Source organism: Rattus norvegicus, chromosome 7 (genome assembly GCF_021556685.1).
Source record: "Rattus norvegicus strain SHRSP/BbbUtx chromosome 7, alternate assembly SHRSP_T2T, whole genome shotgun sequence".
NCBI lineage: Eukaryota > Metazoa > Chordata > Mammalia > Rodentia > Muridae > Rattus > Rattus norvegicus.
In genome coordinates this window covers 1,459,748-1,480,851 of record NC_141540.1, presented here as the reverse complement: position 1 = coordinate 1,480,851, position 21,104 = coordinate 1,459,748, and positions in this window count along the sequence as shown.

The window sequence follows — 21,104 nt, the reverse complement described above, 5'->3', positions numbered from 1 at the left end:
ACTGAATTTGCCAAGAAATTTTGATTCCATTTGTGAAAATTTTTCTATATACCGAACAGTCCACTTATTACTACTGAGCCCTATTGGGAAGAAACTGAATTCACCAAGTTACTGAGATTCGGCTCACCAATTTTGATAAATCTTTCAAAGTATACATATTACAAGAACCTGCTACTGGGAACTAACTTAATTCACAAAGAAACATTGTTTCTGTTCGTTAAAACGTTACTCTATCTTGAATAACAAGCTTATTACTTCCGAATCCTATTGGGATCCTACTGAATTCACCATGATACTTAGATTCCGTTCCTTAAACTGTTGCTCTATATTGAAAAGCACACTCATACAAGCATGTCCCATTGGGAACTCCCTGAATTCGCCTAGAAATTTTGATTCCATTGGTGAAAATTTTTCTATATCCCGAACAGTCCACTTACTGCTACTGAGGCAGATTGGGAACTAACTGAATTCACCAAGTTACTGAGATTCGGCTCACCAAATTTTGATAAATCTTAAAAGTACACATATTACAAGAGCCTGCTACAGGGAACTAACTCAATTCACAAAGAAACAGTGTTTCAGTTCATTAAAACGTTGCTGTCTCTTGAATAACAAGCTTATTACATGCGAATCCTATTGGGAACCTACTGAATTCACCATGATACTTAGATTCCCTTCCTTAAAATGATGCTATATATTGAAAAGGACACTCGTACAAGCATGTCCCAATGGGATCTCAATGATATCGCCTAGAAATTTTGATTCCATTCCTGAATATTTTTCAATATCTCGAATAGTCCACTTATTACTACTGCGGACTATTGGGAACTAACCGAATTCACCAAGTTACTGAGATTCGGCTCACCAAATTTTGATAAATCTTTAAAGTACACATATTACAAGAGCCTGATACTGGGAACTAACTGAATGAACAAAGAAACAGTGTTTCAGTTCGTGAAAAAGTTGCTCTATCTTGAATAACAAGCTTATTTCATGAGCATCCTATTGGGTACCTACTGAATTCAACATGATACTTAGATTCCGTTCCTTAAAATATTGGTATATATTGAAAAGCACACTCATACAAGCATGTCCCTTTGGGAACTCACTGAAGTCGCCCTGAAATTTTGATTCCATTCGTGAAATTTTTCTTATCCCAAACAGTCCACTTAATAGTACTGCGGCCTATTTGGTACTAACCGATTTCACCAAGTTACTGAGATTCAGCTCAACAAATTTTGATAAATCCTTAAAAGTACACATATTACAATAGCCTGCTATTGGGAACTAACTGAATTCAAAAAGAAACAGTGTTTCAATTCGTTAATACGTCGCTCAATCTTTAATAACAAGCTTATTACATGCCAATCCTATTGGGAACCTACTGAATTCAACATGATACTTAGATTCCGTTCCTTAAAATGTTGCTATATATTAAAGCACACTCATACAAGCATGTCCCATTGGGAACTCACTGAAATCGCCTAAAAATTTTGATTCCATTCGTGAAATTTTTCTTATCCCCAACAGTTCACTCATTACTACTGAGCACTATTGGGAACTAACCGAATTCACCAATTTACCGAGATTCGGCTCACCAAATTTTGATAAATCTTTAAAAGTACAGAAATACAAGAGCCTGCTACTGGGAACTAACGGAATTCACAAAGAAACAGTGTTTCAGTTCGTTAAGACGTTGCTGCATCTTAAATAACAAGCTTATTACATGTGAATCCTATTGGGAACCTACTGAATTCACCATGATACTTAGATTCCGTTCCTTAAAATGTTGCTCTATATTGTAAAGCACACTCATACAAGCATGTCCCATTGGCAACTCACTGAATTCGCCTAGAAATTTTGATTCCATTCGTGAAAATTTTTCTATATCCCGAACAGTCCACTTATTACTACTGCGGCCTATTGGGAACTAACTGAATTCACCAAGTTACTGAGATTCAGGTCACCAAATTTTGATGAATCTTTAAAAGCACACAATTACAAGAGCCTGCTACTGGGAACTAACTGAATTCACAAAGAAACAGTGTTTCAGTTCATTAAAACATTGCTGTCTCTTGAATAACAAGCTTATTACATGCGAATCCTATGGGGAACCTATTGAATTCACCAGGATACTTAGATTCCTCTCCGTAAAATGTTGCTATATATTGAGAAGGACACTCATACAAGCATTTCCCATTGGGAACTCACTTAAATCGCCTAGAAATTTTGATTTCATTCCTGAAAATTTTTCAATATCATGAATAGTCCACTTATTACTACTGTGGCCTATTGGGAACTAACAGAATTCACCAAGTTACTGAGATTCGTCTCACCAAATTTTGATAAATCTTTAAAATACACATATTACAAGAGCCTACTACTGGGAACTAACTGAATTCACAAAGAACACTGTTTCAGTTCGTGAAAACGTTGCTCTATCTTGAATAACAAGCTTATTACATGCGTATCCTATTGGGTACCTACTGAATTCACCATGATACTTAGATTCCGTTCCTTAAAATACTGCTATATATTGAAAAGCACACTCATACAAGCATGTCCCAATGGGAACTCACTGAAGTCGCCCTGAAATTTTGATTCCATTCGTGAAATTTTTCTTATCCCAAACAGACCACTTATTACTACTGCGGCCTATTGGGTACTAACCGATTTCATCAAGTTACTGAGATTCAGCTTAACAAATTCTGAAAAATTCTTAAAAGTACACATATTACAATAGCCTGCTATTTGGAACTAACTGAATTAAAAAAAAACAGTGTTTAAGTTCGTTAAAACGTTGCTCAATCTTGAATAACAAGCTTATTACATGACAATCCTATTGGGAACCTATTGAATTCACCATGATGCTTAGATTTCGTTCCTTAAAATGTTGCTATATATTGAAAAGCACACTCATAGAAGCATGTCCCATTGGGAACTCACTGAATTCGCCTAGATATTTTGATTTTATTCGTGAAAATTTTTCTATATCCCGAACAGTCCACTTATTACTACTGTGGCCTATTGGGAACTAAACGAATTCACCAAGTTACTGAGATTCGGCTCACCAAATTTTGATAAACCTTTAAAAGTACACATATCACAAGAGCCTGCTACTTGGAACTAACTGAATTCACAATGAAACAGTGTTTCAGTTTGTTAAAACGTTGCTCTATCTTGAATAACAAGCTTGTTACATGCGAAACCTATTGGGAACCTACTGGATTCACCATGATACTTAGATTCCGTTCCTTAAAATGTGGCTATATATTGAAAAGCACACACATACAAGCACGTCCCATTGGGAACTAACTGAATTCGCCTAGAAATTTTGATTCCATTCGTGAAATTTTTCTTATCCCCAACAGTCCTCTTATACTACTGCGGCCTATTGGGAACTAACCGAATTCACCACGTTACTGAGATTCGGCTGACCAAATTTTGATAAATCTTTAAAAGCAAACAATTACAAGAGCGTGCTACTGGGGACTAACTGAATTCAGAAAGAAACAGTGTTTCAGTTCGTTAAAACGTTGCTCTATCTTGAATAACCAGCTTATTACATGCGAATCCTATTGGGAAGCTACTGAATTCACAATGATACTTAGATTCTGTTCCTTAAAACGTTGCTATATATTGAAAAGCACACTCATACAAGCATGTCCCATTGGGAACTCACTGAATTCGAATAGAAATTTTGATTCCATTAGTGAAAATTTTTCTATATCCCGAACAGTCGACTAATTATTACTGCAGCCTATTGGGAACTAAGTGAATTCACAAAGTTACTGAGATTCATCTCAACAAATTTTGATAAATCTTTAAAATTACACATATTACAAGAGCCTGCTACTGGGAACTAACTGAATTCACAAAGAAATAGGGTTTCAGTTCGTTAAAACGTTGCTCTATCTTGAATAACAAGCTTATTACATGCGAATCCTATTGGGAACCTACTGATTCACCATGATACTTAGATTCCGTTCTTTAAAATGTTGCTATATATTTGAAATGCACACTCATACAAGCATGTCCCATTGGGAACTCACTGAATTTGCCTAGAAATTTTGATTCCATTCGTGATAATTTTTCTATATCCTGAACAGTCCACTTATTACTAATGAGGCCTATTGGGAACTAACCGAATTCGACAAGGTACTGAGATTCGGCTCCCCAAATTTTGATAAATCCTTAAAACTACACATACTACAAGAGCCTGCTAAAGGGAACTAACTGGATTCACAAAGAAAAAGTGTTTCAGTGCGTTAAAACATTGCTCTACCTTGAATAACAAGCTTATTACATGCGAATCCTATTGGGAACCTACTGAATTCACCATGATACTTAGATTCCGTTCCTTAAAATGTTGCTAAAATTGAAAAGCACACTCATACAAGCATGTCCCTTTGGGAACTCACTGAATTGACCTGGAAATTTTGATTCCATTCGTGAAATTTTTCTTCTCCCAAACAGTCCACTTATTACTACTGCGGCCTATTGGGACCTAAGTGAATTCACAAAGTTACTGAGATTCATCTCAAAAATTTTGATAAATCTTTAAAAGTACACATATTACAAGAGCCTTCTATTGGGACCTAACTGAATGAACAAAGAAACAGTGTTTCAGTTCGTTAAAACTTTGCTCTACCATTAATAACAAGCTTATTACATGCGAATCCTATTGGGAACCTACTGAATTCACCATGATACTTAGATTCTGTTCCACAAAATGTTGCTAGATATTGAAAAGAACAATCATACAAGTATGTCCCATTGGGGACTGATTGACTTTGCCTAGAAAATTTGATCCCATTCGTGAAAATTTTTCTATATCCCGAACAGTCCACTTAATACTACTGCGGCTATTGGAAACTAACCGATTTCACCAAGTTACTGAGATTCGGCTCACCAAATTTTGATAAATCTTTAAAAGTACACATAGTAAAAGAGCCTGCTACTAGGAACTAACAGAATTCACAAAGAAACAGTGTTTCAGTTCATTAAAACCTTGCTCTATCTTGAATAACAAGCTTATTACATGGGAATCCTATTGGGAACCTACTGAATTCACCATGATACTTAGATTCCGTTCTTTAAAATATTGCTATATACTGAAAAGCACACTCATTCAAGCATGTCCCATTGAGAAGTCACTGAATTTGCCTAGAAATTTTGATTCCATTGGTGAAAATTTTTCTATATCCCGACCAGTCCACTTAGTACTACTGCGGCCTATTGGGAACTAACTGAATTCACCAAGTTACTGATATTCGGCTCACCAAATTTTGATAAATCTTTAAAGGTACACATATTACAAGAGCCTGCTACTGGGAACTAACTGAATTCAAAAAGAAAATGTGTGTCAGTTCGTTAAAACTTTGCTCTATCTTGAATAACCAGCTTATACATGCGAAGCCTAATGGGAACCTATTGAATTCACCATTATACTTAGATTCCGTTCCTTAAAATGTTGCTCTATATTGAAAAGCACACTCATACAAGCATGTCCCATTGGGAATTCACTGAATTCGCCTAGAAATTTTGATTCCAGTCGTGAAAATTTTTCTATATCCCGAACAGTCCACTTATTACTACTGCGGCCTATTGGGAACTAAGTGAATTCACAAAGTTCCTGAGCTTCATCTCAACAAATTTTGATAAATCTTTAAAGGTACACATATTACAAGAGCCTGCTACTGGGAACTAACTGAATTCAAAAGAAACAGTGTTTCAGTTCGTTAAAACGTTGCTCTATCTTGAATAACAATCTTATTACTTGCGAATCCTATTGGGAACCTATTGAATTCACTGTGATGCTTAGATTCCGTTCCTTAAAATATTGCTATATATTGAAAAGCACACTCATACAAGCATGTCCCATTGGGAACTCAGTGAATTCGCGTAGATATTTTGACTTTTTTCGTGAAAATTTTTCTATATCCCGAACAGTCCACTTATTACTACTGTGGCCTATTGGGAACTAACCGAATTCACCAAGTTACTGAGATTCGGATCAACAAATTTTGATAAATCCTTAAAAGTACACATATTACAATAGCCTGCTATTGGGAACTAACTGAATTCAAAAAGAAACAGTGTTTCAGTTCGTTAAAACGTTGCTCAATCTTGAATAACAAGATTATTACATGCGAATCCTATTGGGAACCTACTGAATTCACCATGATACTTAAATTCCGTTCCTTAAAATGTTGCTATATATTAAAGCACACTCATACAAGCATGTGCCATTGGGAACTCACTGAACTCGCCTAGAAAATTTGATTCCATTCGTGAAAATTTGTCTATATCCCGAACTTATTACTACTGAGCCCTATTGGGAACTAACCGAATTCACCAAGTTACTGAGATTCGGCTATCCATATGTTGATAAATCTTTAAAAGCACACAATTAGAAGAGCCTGCTAGTGGGAACTAACTGAATTCACAAAGAAACAGTGTTTCAGTTCATTAAAACGTTGCTGTATCTTGAATAACAAGCTTATTACATGCGAATCATACTGGGAACCTACAGAATTCACCATGATACTTACATTCCTATCCTTAAAATGTTGCAATATATTGAAAAGCACACTCATACAAGCATGTCCCATTGGGAACTCACTTAATTCGTCTATAAATTTTGATTCCATTCCTGAAAATTTTTCGATATCCTTAAGAGTCCACTTATTACTACTGCGGCCTATTGGGAACTAACTGAATTCACCAAGTTACTGAGATTCGGCTCACCAAATTTTGATAAATCTTTAATAGTACACATATAACAAGAGCCTGCTACTGGGAACTAACTGTAATCACAAAGAAACACTGTTTCAGTTCGTTAAAACGTTGCTCTATCTTGAATAACAAGCTTATTACATGCGCATCCTATTGTGAACCTACTGAATTCACCATGATATTTAGATTCCGTTCCTTAAAATATTGCTATATATTGAAAAGCACACTCATAAAAGCATGTCCCTTTGGGTACTCACTGAAGTCGCCCTGAAAGTTTGATTACTTTCGTGAAATTTTTCTTATCCCAAACAGTCCACTTATTACTACTGCGGCCTATTGGGTACTAACCGATTTCACCAAGTTACTGAGATTCGGCTCAACAAATTTTGATAAATCCTTAAAAGTACACATATTACAATAGCCTGCTATTGGGAACTAACTGAATTCAAAAAGAAACAGTGTTTCAGTTCGTTTAACCGTTGCTCAATCTTGAATAACAAGTTAATTACATGTGGATCCTATTGGGAACCTATTAAATTCACCATGATACGTTGATTCCGTTCCTTAAAATGTTGCTATATATTGAAAAGCACACTCATGCAAGCATGTCCCATTGGGAACTCACTGAATTCGCCTAGAAATTTTCATTCCATTCGTGAAAATTTATCTATATCCCGAGAAGTCTTCTTATTACTACTGAGGCCTTTTGGGAACTAACTGAATTCACCAAGTTACTGAGATTCGGTCTACCAAATTTGGATAAATCTTAAAAGTACACATATTATAAGAGCCTGCTACTGGGAACTAACTGAATACACAAAGAAACAGTGTTTCAGTTCGTTAAAACGTTGGTCTATCTTGAATAACAAGCTTATTACATTCGAATCCTATTGGGAAACTATTGAATTCACAATGATACTTAGATTCCGTTCTGTAAACTGTTGCTATATATTGAAGAGCACACTCATAGAAGCATGTCCCATTGGGAACTCCCTGAATTCATCTAGAAATTTTGATTCCATTCGTGATAAATTTTCTATATCCCGAACATCCACTTACTGCTACTGAGGCCGATGGGGAACGAACTGAATTCACCAAGTTACTGAGATTCGGCTCACCAAATTTTGATAAATCTTTAAAAGTACACATATTACAAGAGCCTGCTACTGGGAACTAACTGAATTCACAAAGAAAAAGTGTTTCACTTCGTTAATAATTTGCTCTATCTTGAATAACAAGCTTATTACTTGCGAATCCTATTTGGAACCTACTGATTCAAAATGATACCTAGATTCCGTTTCTTAAACTGTTGCTATATATTGAAAAGCACAAACATACAAGCATGTCCCATTGGGAACTCACTGAATTCGCCTAGAAAATTTCATTTCATTCGTGTACATTTTTCTATATCCTGAACAGTCCACTTATTACTAATGAGGCATATTGGGAACTAACCGAATTCGACAAGGTACTGAGATTCGGCTCACCAAAATTTGATAAATCCTTAAAACTACACATATTACAAGAGCCTGCTAAAGGGCACTAACTGAATTCACAAAGAAACAGTGTTTCAGTTAGTTAAAACGTTGCTGTATCTTGAATAACAAGCTTATTACATGCGAATCCTATTGGGAACCTACTGAATTCACCATGATATTTGGATTCCGTTCTTTAAAATATTACTATATACTGAAAAGCACACTCATTCAAGCATGTCCCATTGGGAAGTCACTGAATTTGCCTAGAAATTTTGATTCCATTGGTGAAAATTTTTCTATATCCTGACCAGTCCACTTACTACTACTGCGGCCTATTGGGAACTAACTGAATTCACCAAGTTACTGAGATTCGGCTCACCAAATTTTGATAAATCTTTAAAGGTACACAAATTACAAGAGCCTGCTACTGGGAACTAACTGAATTCACAAAGAAAATGTGTTTCAGTTCGTTAAAACTTTTTCTATCTTGAATAACCAGCTTATACATGCGAAGCCTAATGGGAACCTATTGAATTCACAATTACACTTAGATTCCGTTCCTTAAAATGTTGCTCTATATTGAAAAGCACACGCATACAAGCATGTCCCATTGGGAACTCACTGAATTCGCCTAGAAATTTTGATTCCAGTCGTGAAAATTTTTCTATATCCCGAACAGTCCACTTATTACTACTGAGCCCTATTGGGAAGAAACTGAATTCACGAAGTATGTGAGATTCGGCTCAACAAATTTTGATAAATCTTTAAAAGTATACATATTACAAGAGCCTGCTACTGGGAACTAACTGAATTCACAAAGAAACAGTGTTTCAGTTCGTTAAAACGTTGCTGCATCTTAAATAACAAGCTTATTACATGCGAATCCTATTGGGAACCTACTGGATTCACCATGATACTTAGATTCCGTTCCTTAAAATGTGGCTATATATTGAAAAGCACACACATACAAGCACGTCCCATTGGGAACTAACTGAATTCGCCTAGAAATTTTGATTCCATTCGTGAAATTTTTCTTATCCCCAACAGTCCTCTTATTACTACTGCGGCCTATTGGGAACTAACCGAATTCACCCCGTTACTGAGATTCGGCTGACCAAATTTTGATAAATCTTTAAACAAACAATTTCAAGAGCCTGCTACTGGGGACTAACTGAATTCACAAAGAAACAGTGTTTCAGTTCGTTAAAACGTTGCTCTATCTTGAATAACAAGGTTAGTACATGCGAATCCTATTGGGAAGCTACTGAATTCACCATGATACTTAGATTCCGTTCTTTAAAATGTTGCTATATATTTGAAATGCACACTCATACAAGCATGTCCCATTGGGAACTCACTGAATTTGCCTAGAAATTTTGATTCCATTCGTGAAAATTTTTCTATATCCCGAACAGTCCACTTATTACTAATGAGGCATTTTGGGAACTAACCGAATTCGACAAGGTACTGAGATTCGGCTCACCAAATTTTGATAAATCCTTAAAACTACACATATTACAAGAGCCTGCTAAAGGGAACTAACTGAATTCACAAAGAAAAAGTGTTTCAGTTCGTTAAAACATTGCTCTACCTTGAATAACAAGCTTATTACATGCGAATCCTATTGGGAACCTACTGAATTCACAATGATACTTAGATTCCGTTCCTTAAAATGTTGCTAAAATTGAAAAGCACACTCATACAAGCATGTCCCTTTGGGAACTCACTGAATTGGCCTGGAAATTTTGATTCCATTCGTGAAATTTTTCTTCTCCCAAACAGTCCACTTATTACTACTGCGACCTATTGGGACCTAAGTGAATTCACAAAGTTACTGAGATTCATCTCAAAAATTTTGATAAATCTTTAAAAGTACACATATTACAAGAGCCTTCTATTGGGACCTAACTGAATGAACAAATAAACAGTGTTTCAGTTCGTTAAAACTTTGCTCTACCATTAATAACAAGCTTATTACATGCAAATCCTATTGGGAACCTACTGAATTCACCATGATACTTAGATTCCTCTCCGTAAAATGTTGCTAGATATTGAAAAGCACAATCATACAAGCATGTCCCTTTGGGGACTGATTGACTTTGCCTAGAAAATTTGATCCCATTCGTGAAAATTTTTCTATATCCCGAACAGTCCACTTAATACTACTGCGGCTATTGGAAACTAACCGATTTCACAAAGTTACTGAGATTCGGCTCACCAAATTTTGATAAATCTTTAAAAGTACACATAGTAAAAGAGCCTGCTACTAGGAACTAACAGAATTCACAAAGAAACAGTGTTTCAGTTCATTAAAACCTTGCTCTATCTTGAATAACAAGCTTATTACATGGGAATCCTATTGGGAACCTACTGAATTCACCATGATACTTAGATTCCGTTCTTTAAAATATTGCTATATACTGAAAAGCACACTTATTCAAGCATGTCCCATTGGGAAGTCACTGAATTTGCCAAGAAATTTTGATTCCATTTGTGAAAATTTTTCTATATACCGAACAGTCCACTTATTACTACTGAGCCCTATTGGGAAGAAACTGAATTCACCAAGTTACTGAGATTCGGCTCACCAATTTTGATAAATCTTTCAAAGTATACATATTACAAGAACCTGCTACTGGGAACTAACTTAATTCACAAAGAAACATTGTTTCTGTTCGTTAAAACGTTACTCTATCTTGAATAACAAGCTTATTACTTCCGAATCCTATTGGGATCCTACTGAATTCACCATGATACTTAGATTCCGTTCCTTAAACTGTTGCTCTATATTGAAAAGCACACTCATACAAGCATGTCCCATTGGGAACTCCCTGAATTCGCCTAGAAATTTTGATTCCATTGGTGAAAATTTTTCTATATCCCGAACAGTCCACTTACTGCTACTGAGGCAGATTGGGAACTAACTGAATTCACCAAGTTACTGAGATTCGGCTCACCAAATTTTGATAAATCTTAAAAGTACACATATTACAAGAGCCTGCTACAGGGAACTAACTCAATTCACAAAGAAACAGTGTTTCAGTTCATTAAAACGTTGCTGTCTCTTGAATAACAAGCTTATTACATGCGAATCCTATTGGGAACCTACTGAATTCACCATGATACTTAGATTCCCTTCCTTAAAATGATGCTATATATTGAAAAGGACACTCGTACAAGCATGTCCCAATGGGATCTCAATGATATCGCCTAGAAATTTTGATTCCATTCCTGAATATTTTTCAATATCTCGAATAGTCCACTTATTACTACTGCGGACTATTGGGAACTAACCGAATTCACCAAGTTACTGAGATTCGGCTCACCAAATTTTGATAAATCTTTAAAGTACACATATTACAAGAGCCTGATACTGGGAACTAACTGAATGAACAAAGAAACAGTGTTTCAGTTCGTGAAAAAGTTGCTCTATCTTGAATAACAAGCTTATTTCATGAGCATCCTATTGGGTACCTACTGAATTCAACATGATACTTAGATTCCGTTCCTTAAAATATTGGTATATATTGAAAAGCACACTCATACAAGCATGTCCCTTTGGGAACTCACTGAAGTCGCCCTGAAATTTTGATTCCATTCGTGAAATTTTTCTTATCCCAAACAGTCCACTTAATAGTACTGCGGCCTATTTGGTACTAACCGATTTCACCAAGTTACTGAGATTCAGCTCAACAAATTTTGATAAATCCTTAAAAGTACACATATTACAATAGCCTGCTATTGGGAACTAACTGAATTCAAAAAGAAACAGTGTTTCAATTCGTTAATACGTCGCTCAATCTTTAATAACAAGCTTATTACATGCCAATCCTATTGGGAACCTACTGAATTCAACATGATACTTAGATTCCGTTCCTTAAAATGTTGCTATATATTAAAGCACACTCATACAAGCATGTCCCATTGGGAACTCACTGAAATCGCCTAAAAATTTTGATTCCATTCGTGAAATTTTTCTTATCCCCAACAGTTCACTCATTACTACTGAGCACTATTGGGAACTAACCGAATTCACCAATTTACCGAGATTCGGCTCACCAAATTTTGATAAATCTTTAAAAGTACAGAAATACAAGAGCCTGCTACTGGGAACTAACGGAATTCACAAAGAAACAGTGTTTCAGTTCGTTAAGACGTTGCTGCATCTTAAATAACAAGCTTATTACATGTGAATCCTATTGGGAACCTACTGAATTCACCATGATACTTAGATTCCGTTCCTTAAAATGTTGCTCTATATTGTAAAGCACACTCATACAAGCATGTCCCATTGGCAACTCACTGAATTCGCCTAGAAATTTTGATTCCATTCGTGAAAATTTTTCTATATCCCGAACAGTCCACTTATTACTACTGCGGCCTATTGGGAACTAACTGAATTCACCAAGTTACTGAGATTCAGGTCACCAAATTTTGATGAATCTTTAAAAGCACACAATTACAAGAGCCTGCTACTGGGAACTAACTGAATTCACAAAGAAACAGTGTTTCAGTTCATTAAAACATTGCTGTCTCTTGAATAACAAGCTTATTACATGCGAATCCTATGGGGAACCTATTGAATTCACCAGGATACTTAGATTCCTCTCCGTAAAATGTTGCTATATATTGAGAAGGACACTCATACAAGCATTTCCCATTGGGAACTCACTTAAATCGCCTAGAAATTTTGATTTCATTCCTGAAAATTTTTCAATATCACGAATAGTCCACTTATTACTACTGTGGCCTATTGGGAACTAACAGAATTCACCAAGTTACTGAGATTCGTCTCACCAAATTTTGATAAATCTTTAAAATACACATATTACAAGAGCCTACTACTGGGAACTAACTGAATTCACAAAGAACACTGTTTCAGTTCGTGAAAACGTTGCTCTATCTTGAATAACAAGCTTATTACATGCGTATCCTATTGGGTACCTACTGAATTCACCATGATACTTAGATTCCGTTCCTTAAAATACTGCTATATATTGAAAAGCACACTCATACAAGCATGTCCCAATGGGAACTCACTGAAGTCGCCCTGAAATTTTGATTCCATTCGTGAAATTTTTCTTATCCCAAACAGACCACTTATTACTACTGCGGCCTATTGGGTACTAACCGATTTCATCAAGTTACTGAGATTCAGCTTAACAAATTCTGAAAAATTCTTAAAAGTACACATATTACAATAGCCTGCTATTTGGAACTAACTGAATTAAAAAAAAACAGTGTTTAAGTTCGTTAAAACGTTGCTCAATCTTGAATAACAAGCTTATTACATGACAATCCTATTGGGAACCTATTGAATTCACCATGATGCTTAGATTTCGTTCCTTAAAATGTTGCTATATATTGAAAAGCACACTCATAGAAGCATGTCCCATTGGGAACTCACTGAATTCGCCTAGATATTTTGATTTTATTCGTGAAAATTTTTCTATATCCCGAACAGTCCACTTATTACTACTGTGGCCTATTGGGAACTAAACGAATTCACCAAGTTACTGAGATTCGGCTCACCAAATTTTGATAAACCTTTAAAAGTACACATATCACAAGAGCCTGCTACTTGGAACTAACTGAATTCACAATGAAACAGTGTTTCAGTTTGTTAAAACGTTGCTCTATCTTGAATAACAAGCTTGTTACATGCGAAACCTATTGGGAACCTACTGGATTCACCATGATACTTAGATTCCGTTCCTTAAAATGTGGCTATATATTGAAAAGCACACACATACAAGCACGTCCCATTGGGAACTAACTGAATTCGCCTAGAAATTTTGATTCCATTCGTGAAATTTTTCTTATCCCCAACAGTCCTCTTATACTACTGCGGCCTATTGGGAACTAACCGAATTCACCACGTTACTGAGATTCGGCTGACCAAATTTTGATAAATCTTTAAAAGCAAACAATTACAAGAGCGTGCTACTGGGGACTAACTGAATTCAGAAAGAAACAGTGTTTCAGTTCGTTAAAACGTTGCTCTATCTTGAATAACCAGCTTATTACATGCGAATCCTATTGGGAAGCTACTGAATTCACAATGATACTTAGATTCTGTTCCTTAAAACGTTGCTATATATTGAAAAGCACACTCATACAAGCATGTCCCATTGGGAACTCACTGAATTCGAATAGAAATTTTGATTCCATTAGTGAAAATTTTTCTATATCCCGAACAGTCGACTAATTATTACTGCAGCCTATTGGGAACTAAGTGAATTCACAAAGTTACTGAGATTCATCTCAACAAATTTTGATAAATCTTTAAAATTACACATATTACAAGAGCCTGCTACTGGGAACTAACTGAATTCACAAAGAAACAGGGTTTCAGTTCGTTAAAACGTTGCTCTATCTTGAATAACAAGCTTATTACATGCGAATCCTATTGGGAACCTACTGATTCACCATGATACTTAGATTCCGTTCTTTAAAATGTTGCTATATATTTGAAATGCACACTCATACAAGCATGTCCCATTGGGAACTCACTGAATTTGCCTAGAAATTTTGATTCCATTCGTGATAATTTTTCTATATCCTGAACAGTCCACTTATTACTAATGAGGCCTATTGGGAACTAACCGAATTCGACAAGGTACTGAGATTCGGCTCCCCAAATTTTGATAAATCCTTAAAACTACACATACTACAAGAGCCTGCTAAAGGGAACTAACTGGATTCACAAAGAAAAAGTGTTTCAGTGCGTTAAAACATTGCTCTACCTTGAATAACAAGCTTATTACATGCGAATCCTATTGGGAACCTACTGAATTCACCATGATACTTAGATTCCGTTCCTTAAAATGTTGCTAAAATTGAAAAGCACACTCATACAAGCATGTCCCTTTGGGAACTCACTGAATTGACCTGGAAATTTTGATTCCATTCGTGAAATTTTTCTTCTCCCAAACAGTCCACTTATTACTACTGCGGCCTATTGGGACCTAAGTGAATTCACAAAGTTACTGAGATTCATCTCAAAAATTTTGATAAATCTTTAAAAGTACACATATTACAAGAGCCTTCTATTGGGACCTAACTGAATGAACAAAGAAACAGTGTTTCAGTTCGTTAAAACTTTGCTCTACCATTAATAACAAGCTTATTACATGCGAATCCTATTGGGAACCTACTGAATTCACCATGATACTTAGATTCTGTTCCACAAAATGTTGCTAGATATTGAAAAGAACAATCATACAAGTATGTCCCATTGGGGACTGATTGACTTTGCCTAGAAAATTTGATCCCATTCGTGAAAATTTTTCTATATCCCGAACAGTCCACTTAATACTACTGCGGCTATTGGAAACTAACCGATTTCACCAAGTTACTGAGATTCGGCTCACCAAATTTTGATAAATCTTTAAAAGTACACATAGTAAAAGAGCCTGCTACTAGGAACTAACAGAATTCACAAAGAAACAGTGTTTCAGTTCATTAAAACCTTGCTCTATCTTGAATAACAAGCTTATTACATGGGAATCCTATTGGGAACCTACTGAATTCACCATGATACTTAGATTCCGTTCTTTAAAATATTGCTATATACTGAAAAGCACACTCATTCAAGCATGTCCCATTGAGAAGTCACTGAATTTGCCTAGAAATTTTGATTCCATTGGTGAAAATTTTTCTATATCCCGACCAGTCCACTTAGTACTACTGCGGCCTATTGGGAACTAACTGAATTCACCAAGTTACTGATATTCGGCTCACCAAATTTTGATAAATCTTTAAAGGTACACATATTACAAGAGCCTGCTACTGGGAACTAACTGAATTCAAAAAGAAAATGTGTGTCAGTTCGTTAAAACTTTGCTCTATCTTGAATAACCAGCTTATACATGCGAAGCCTAATGGGAACCTATTGAATTCACCATTATACTTAGATTCCGTTCCTTAAAATGTTGCTCTATATTGAAAAGCACACTCATACAAGCATGTCCCATTGGGAATTCACTGAATTCGCCTAGAAATTTTGATTCCAGTCGTGAAAATTTTTCTATATCCCGAACAGTCCACTTATTACTACTGAGGCCTATTGGGAACTAAGTGAATTCACAAAGTTCCTGAGCTTCATCTCAACAAATTTTGATAAATCTTTAAAGGTACACATATTACAAGAGCCTGCTACTGGGAACTAACTGAATTCAAAAGAAACAGTGTTTCAGTTCGTTAAAACGTTGCTCTATCTTGAATAACAATCTTATTACTTGCGAATCCTATTGGGAACCTATTGAATTCACTGTGATGCTTAGATTCCGTTCCTTAAAATATTGCTATATATTGAAAAGCACACTCATACAAGCATGTCCCATTGGGAACTCAGTGAATTCGCGTAGATATTTTGACTTTTTTCGTGAAAATTTTTCTATATCCCGAACAGTCCACTTATTACTACTGTGGCCTATTGGGAACTAACCGAATTCACCAAGTTACTGAGATTCGGATCAACAAATTTTGATAAATCCTTAAAAGTACACATATTACAATAGCCTGCTATTGGGAACTAACTGAATTCAAAAAGAAACAGTGTTTCAGTTCGTTAAAACGTTGCTCAATCTTGAATAACAAGATTATTACATGCGAATCCTATTGGGAACCTACTGAATTCACCATGATACTTAAATTCCGTTCCTTAAAATGTTGCTATATATTAAAGCACACTCATACAAGCATGTGCCATTGGGAACTCACTGAACTCGCCTAGAAAATTTGATTCCATTCGTGAAAATTTGTCTATATCCCGAACTTATTACTACTGAGCCCTATTGGGAACTAACCGAATTCACCAAGTTACTGAGATTCGGCTATCCATATGTTGATAAATCTTTAAAAGCACACAATTAGAAGAGCCTGCTAGTGGGAACTAACTGAATTCACAAAGAAACAGTGTTTCAGTTCATTAAAACGTTGCTGTATCTTGAATAACAAGCTTATTACATGCGAATCATACTGGGAACCTACAGAATTCACCATGATACTTACATTCCTATCCTTAAAATGTTGCAATATATTGAAAAGCACACTCATACAAGCATGTCCCATTGGGAACTCACTTAATTCGTCTATAAATTTTGATTCCATTCCTGAAAATTTTTCGATATCCTTAAGAGTCCACTTATTACTACTGCGGCCTATTGGGAACTAACTGAATTCACCAAGTTACTGAGATTCGGCTCACCAAATTTTGATAAATCTTTAATAGTACACATATAACAAGAGCCTGCTACTGGGAACTAACTGTAATCACAAAGAAACACTGTTTCAGTTCGTTAAAACGTTGCTCTATCTTGAATAACAAGCTTATTACATGCGCATCCTATTGTGAACCTACTGAATTCACCATGATATTTAGATTCCGTTCCTTAAAATATTGCTATATATTGAAAAGCACACTCATAAAAGCATGTCCCTTTGGGTACTCACTGAAGTCGCCCTGAAAGTTTGATTACTTTCGTGAAATTTTTCTTATCCCAAACAGTCCACTTATTACTACTGCGGCCTATTGGGTACTAACCGATTTCACCAAGTTACTGAGATTCGGCTCAACAAATTTTGATAAATCCTTAAAAGTACACATATTACAATAGCCTGCTATTGGGAACTAACTGAATTCAAAAAGAAACAGTGTTTCAGTTCGTTTAACCGTTGCTCAATCTTGAATAACAAGTTAATTACATGTGGATCCTATTGGGAACCTATTAAATTCACCATGATACGTTGATTCCGTTCCTTAAAATGTTGCTATATATTGAAAAGCACACTCATGCAAGCATGTCCCATTGGGAACTCACTGAATTCGCCTAGAAATTTTCATTCCATTCGTGAAAATTTATCTATATCCCGAGAAGTCTTCTTATTACTACTGAGGCCTTTTGGGAACTAACTGAATTCACCAAGTTACTGAGATTCGGTCTACCAAATTTGGATAAATCTTAAAAGTACACATATTATAAGAGCCTGCTACTGGGAACTAACTGAATACACAAAGAAACAGTGTTTCAGTTCGTTAAAACGTTGGTCTATCTTGAATAACAAGCTTATTACATTCGAATCCTATTGGGAACCTATTGAATTCACAATGATACTTAGATTCCGTTCTGTAAACTGTTGCTATATATTGAAGAGCACACTCATAGAAGCATGTCCCATTGGGAACTCCCTGAATTCATCTAGAAATTTTGATTCCATTCGTGATAAATTTTCTATATCCCGAACATCCACTTACTGCTACTGAGGCCGATGGGGAACTAACTGAATTCACCAAGTTACTGAGATTCGGCTCACCAAATTTTGATAAATCTGTAAAAGTACACATATTTCAAGAGCCTGCTACGGGGAACTAACTGAATTCACAAAGAAACAGTTTTCAGTTCGTTAAAACGTTGCTAGATCTTGAATAACAAGCTTATTACTTGCGAATACTATTGGGAACCTACTGATTCACCATGATACCTAGATTCTGTTCCTTAAACTGTTGCTATATATTGAAAAGCACACTCATACAAGCATGTCCCATTGGGAAATCAGTGAATTCGCCTAGAAATTTTGATTCCATTGATGAAAATTTTTCTATATCCCGAAGAGTCCACTTATTACTACTGCGGCCTATGTTACCTAAGTGAATTCACCAAATTCCTGAATTCGGATCAACAAATTTTGATAAATATTTAAAAGTACACATATTACAAGAACCTGCTACTGGGAACTATCTGAATTCACAAAGAAACAATGTTTCAGTTCGTTAAAACGTTGCTTTATCTTGTATAACCATCTTATTACTTGCGCATCCTATTGTGAACCTACTGAATTCACCATGATACTTAGATTCCGATCTTTAAAATATTGCTATATACTCAAAAGCACACTCATAGAAGCATGTCCCATTGGGAACTCACTGAATTGCCTAGAAATTTTGATTCCATTGGTGAAAATTTTTCTATATCCCGACCAGTCCACTTACTACTACTGCGGCCTATTGGGAACTAACCGAATTCCCCACGTTACTGAGATTCGGCTGACCAAATTTTGATAAATCTTTAAAAGCAAACAATTACAAGAGCCTGCTACTGGGGACTAAATGAATTCACAAAGAAACAGTGTTTCAGTTCGTTAAAACGTTGCTCTATCTTGAATAACAACGTTATTACATGCGAATCCTATTGGGAAGCTACTGAATTCACATTGATACTTAGATTCTGTTCCTTAAAACGTTGCTATATATTGAAAAGCACACTCATACAAGCATGTCCCATTGGGAACTCACTGAATTCGCCTAGAAATTTGATTCCATTAGTGAAAATTTTTCTATATCCCGAACAGTCGACTTATTATTACTGCAGTCTATTGGGAACTAAGTGAATTGTGAATTCACCAAATTACTGAGGTTCGGCTCAACAAATTTTGATAAATCTTTAAAAGTATACATATTACAAGAACCTGCTACTGGGAACTAACTTAATTCACAAAGAAACAGTTTTCAGTTCGTTAAAACGTTACTCTACCTTGAATAACAAGCTTATTACTTGCGAATTCTATTGGGAACCTACTGAATTCACCATGATACCTAGATTCCGTTCCTTAAACTGTTGCTATATATTGAAAAGCACACTCATACAAGCATGTCCCATTGGGAACTCCCTGAATTCGCCTAAAAATTTTGATTCTATTGGTGAAAATTTTTCGATATCCCGAACAGTCCACTTACTGCTACTGAGGCCGATTGGGAACTAACTGATTTCACCAAGTTACTGAGATTCGGCTAACCAAATTTTGATGAATCTTAAAAGTACACAATTACAAGAGCCTGCTACTGGGAACTAACTGAATTCACAAAGAAACAGTGTTTCAGTTCGTTCAAACGTTGCTCTATCTTGAATAACAAGCTTATTACATGTGAATCCGATTGGGAACCTACTGAAATCACCATGATACTTAGATTCCGTTCCTTAAAATGTTGATATATATTGAAAAGCACACTCATACAAGCATGTCCCTTTGGAAACTCACTGAATTCGCCTAGAAATTTTGATTCCATTTGTGAAAAATTTTCTATATCCCGAACAGTCCACTTATTACTACTGAGCCCTACTGGGAAGAAACTGAATTTACCAAGTTACTGAGATTCGGCTCACCAATTTTGATAAATCTTTAAAAGTATACATATTACAAGAACCTGCTACTGGGAACTAACTTAATTCACAAAGAAACAGTGTTTCAGTTCGTTAAAACGTTACTCTAACTTGAATAACAAGCTTATTACTTCCGAATCCTATTGGGATCCTACTGAATTCACCATGATACTTGGATTCCGTTCCTGAAACTGTTGCTATATATTGAAAAGCACACTCATACAAGCATGTCCCATTGGGAACTCCCTGAATTCGCCTAGAAATTTTGATTCCAATGGTGAAAATTTTTCTATATCCCGAACAGTCCACTTACTGCTACTGAGGCAGATTGGGAACTAACTGAATTCACCAAGTTACTGAGATTCGGCTCACCAAATTTTGATAAATCTTAAAAGTACACATATTACAAGAGCCGGCTACTGGGAACTAACTGAATTCACAAAGAAACAGTGTTTCAATTCGTTAAAACGTTGCTAAACCTTGAATAACAAGCTTATTAAATGCCAATCCTATTGGGAACCTACTGAATTCAACATGATACTTAGATTCCGTTACTTAAAATGTTGCTATATATTAAAGCACACTCATACAAGCATGTCCCATTGGGAACTCACTGAATTCGCCTAAAAATTTTGATACCATTCGTGAAATTTTTCTTATCCCCAACAGTCCACTTATTACTACTGAGCCATACTGGGAACTAACCGAATTCACCAATTTACTGAGA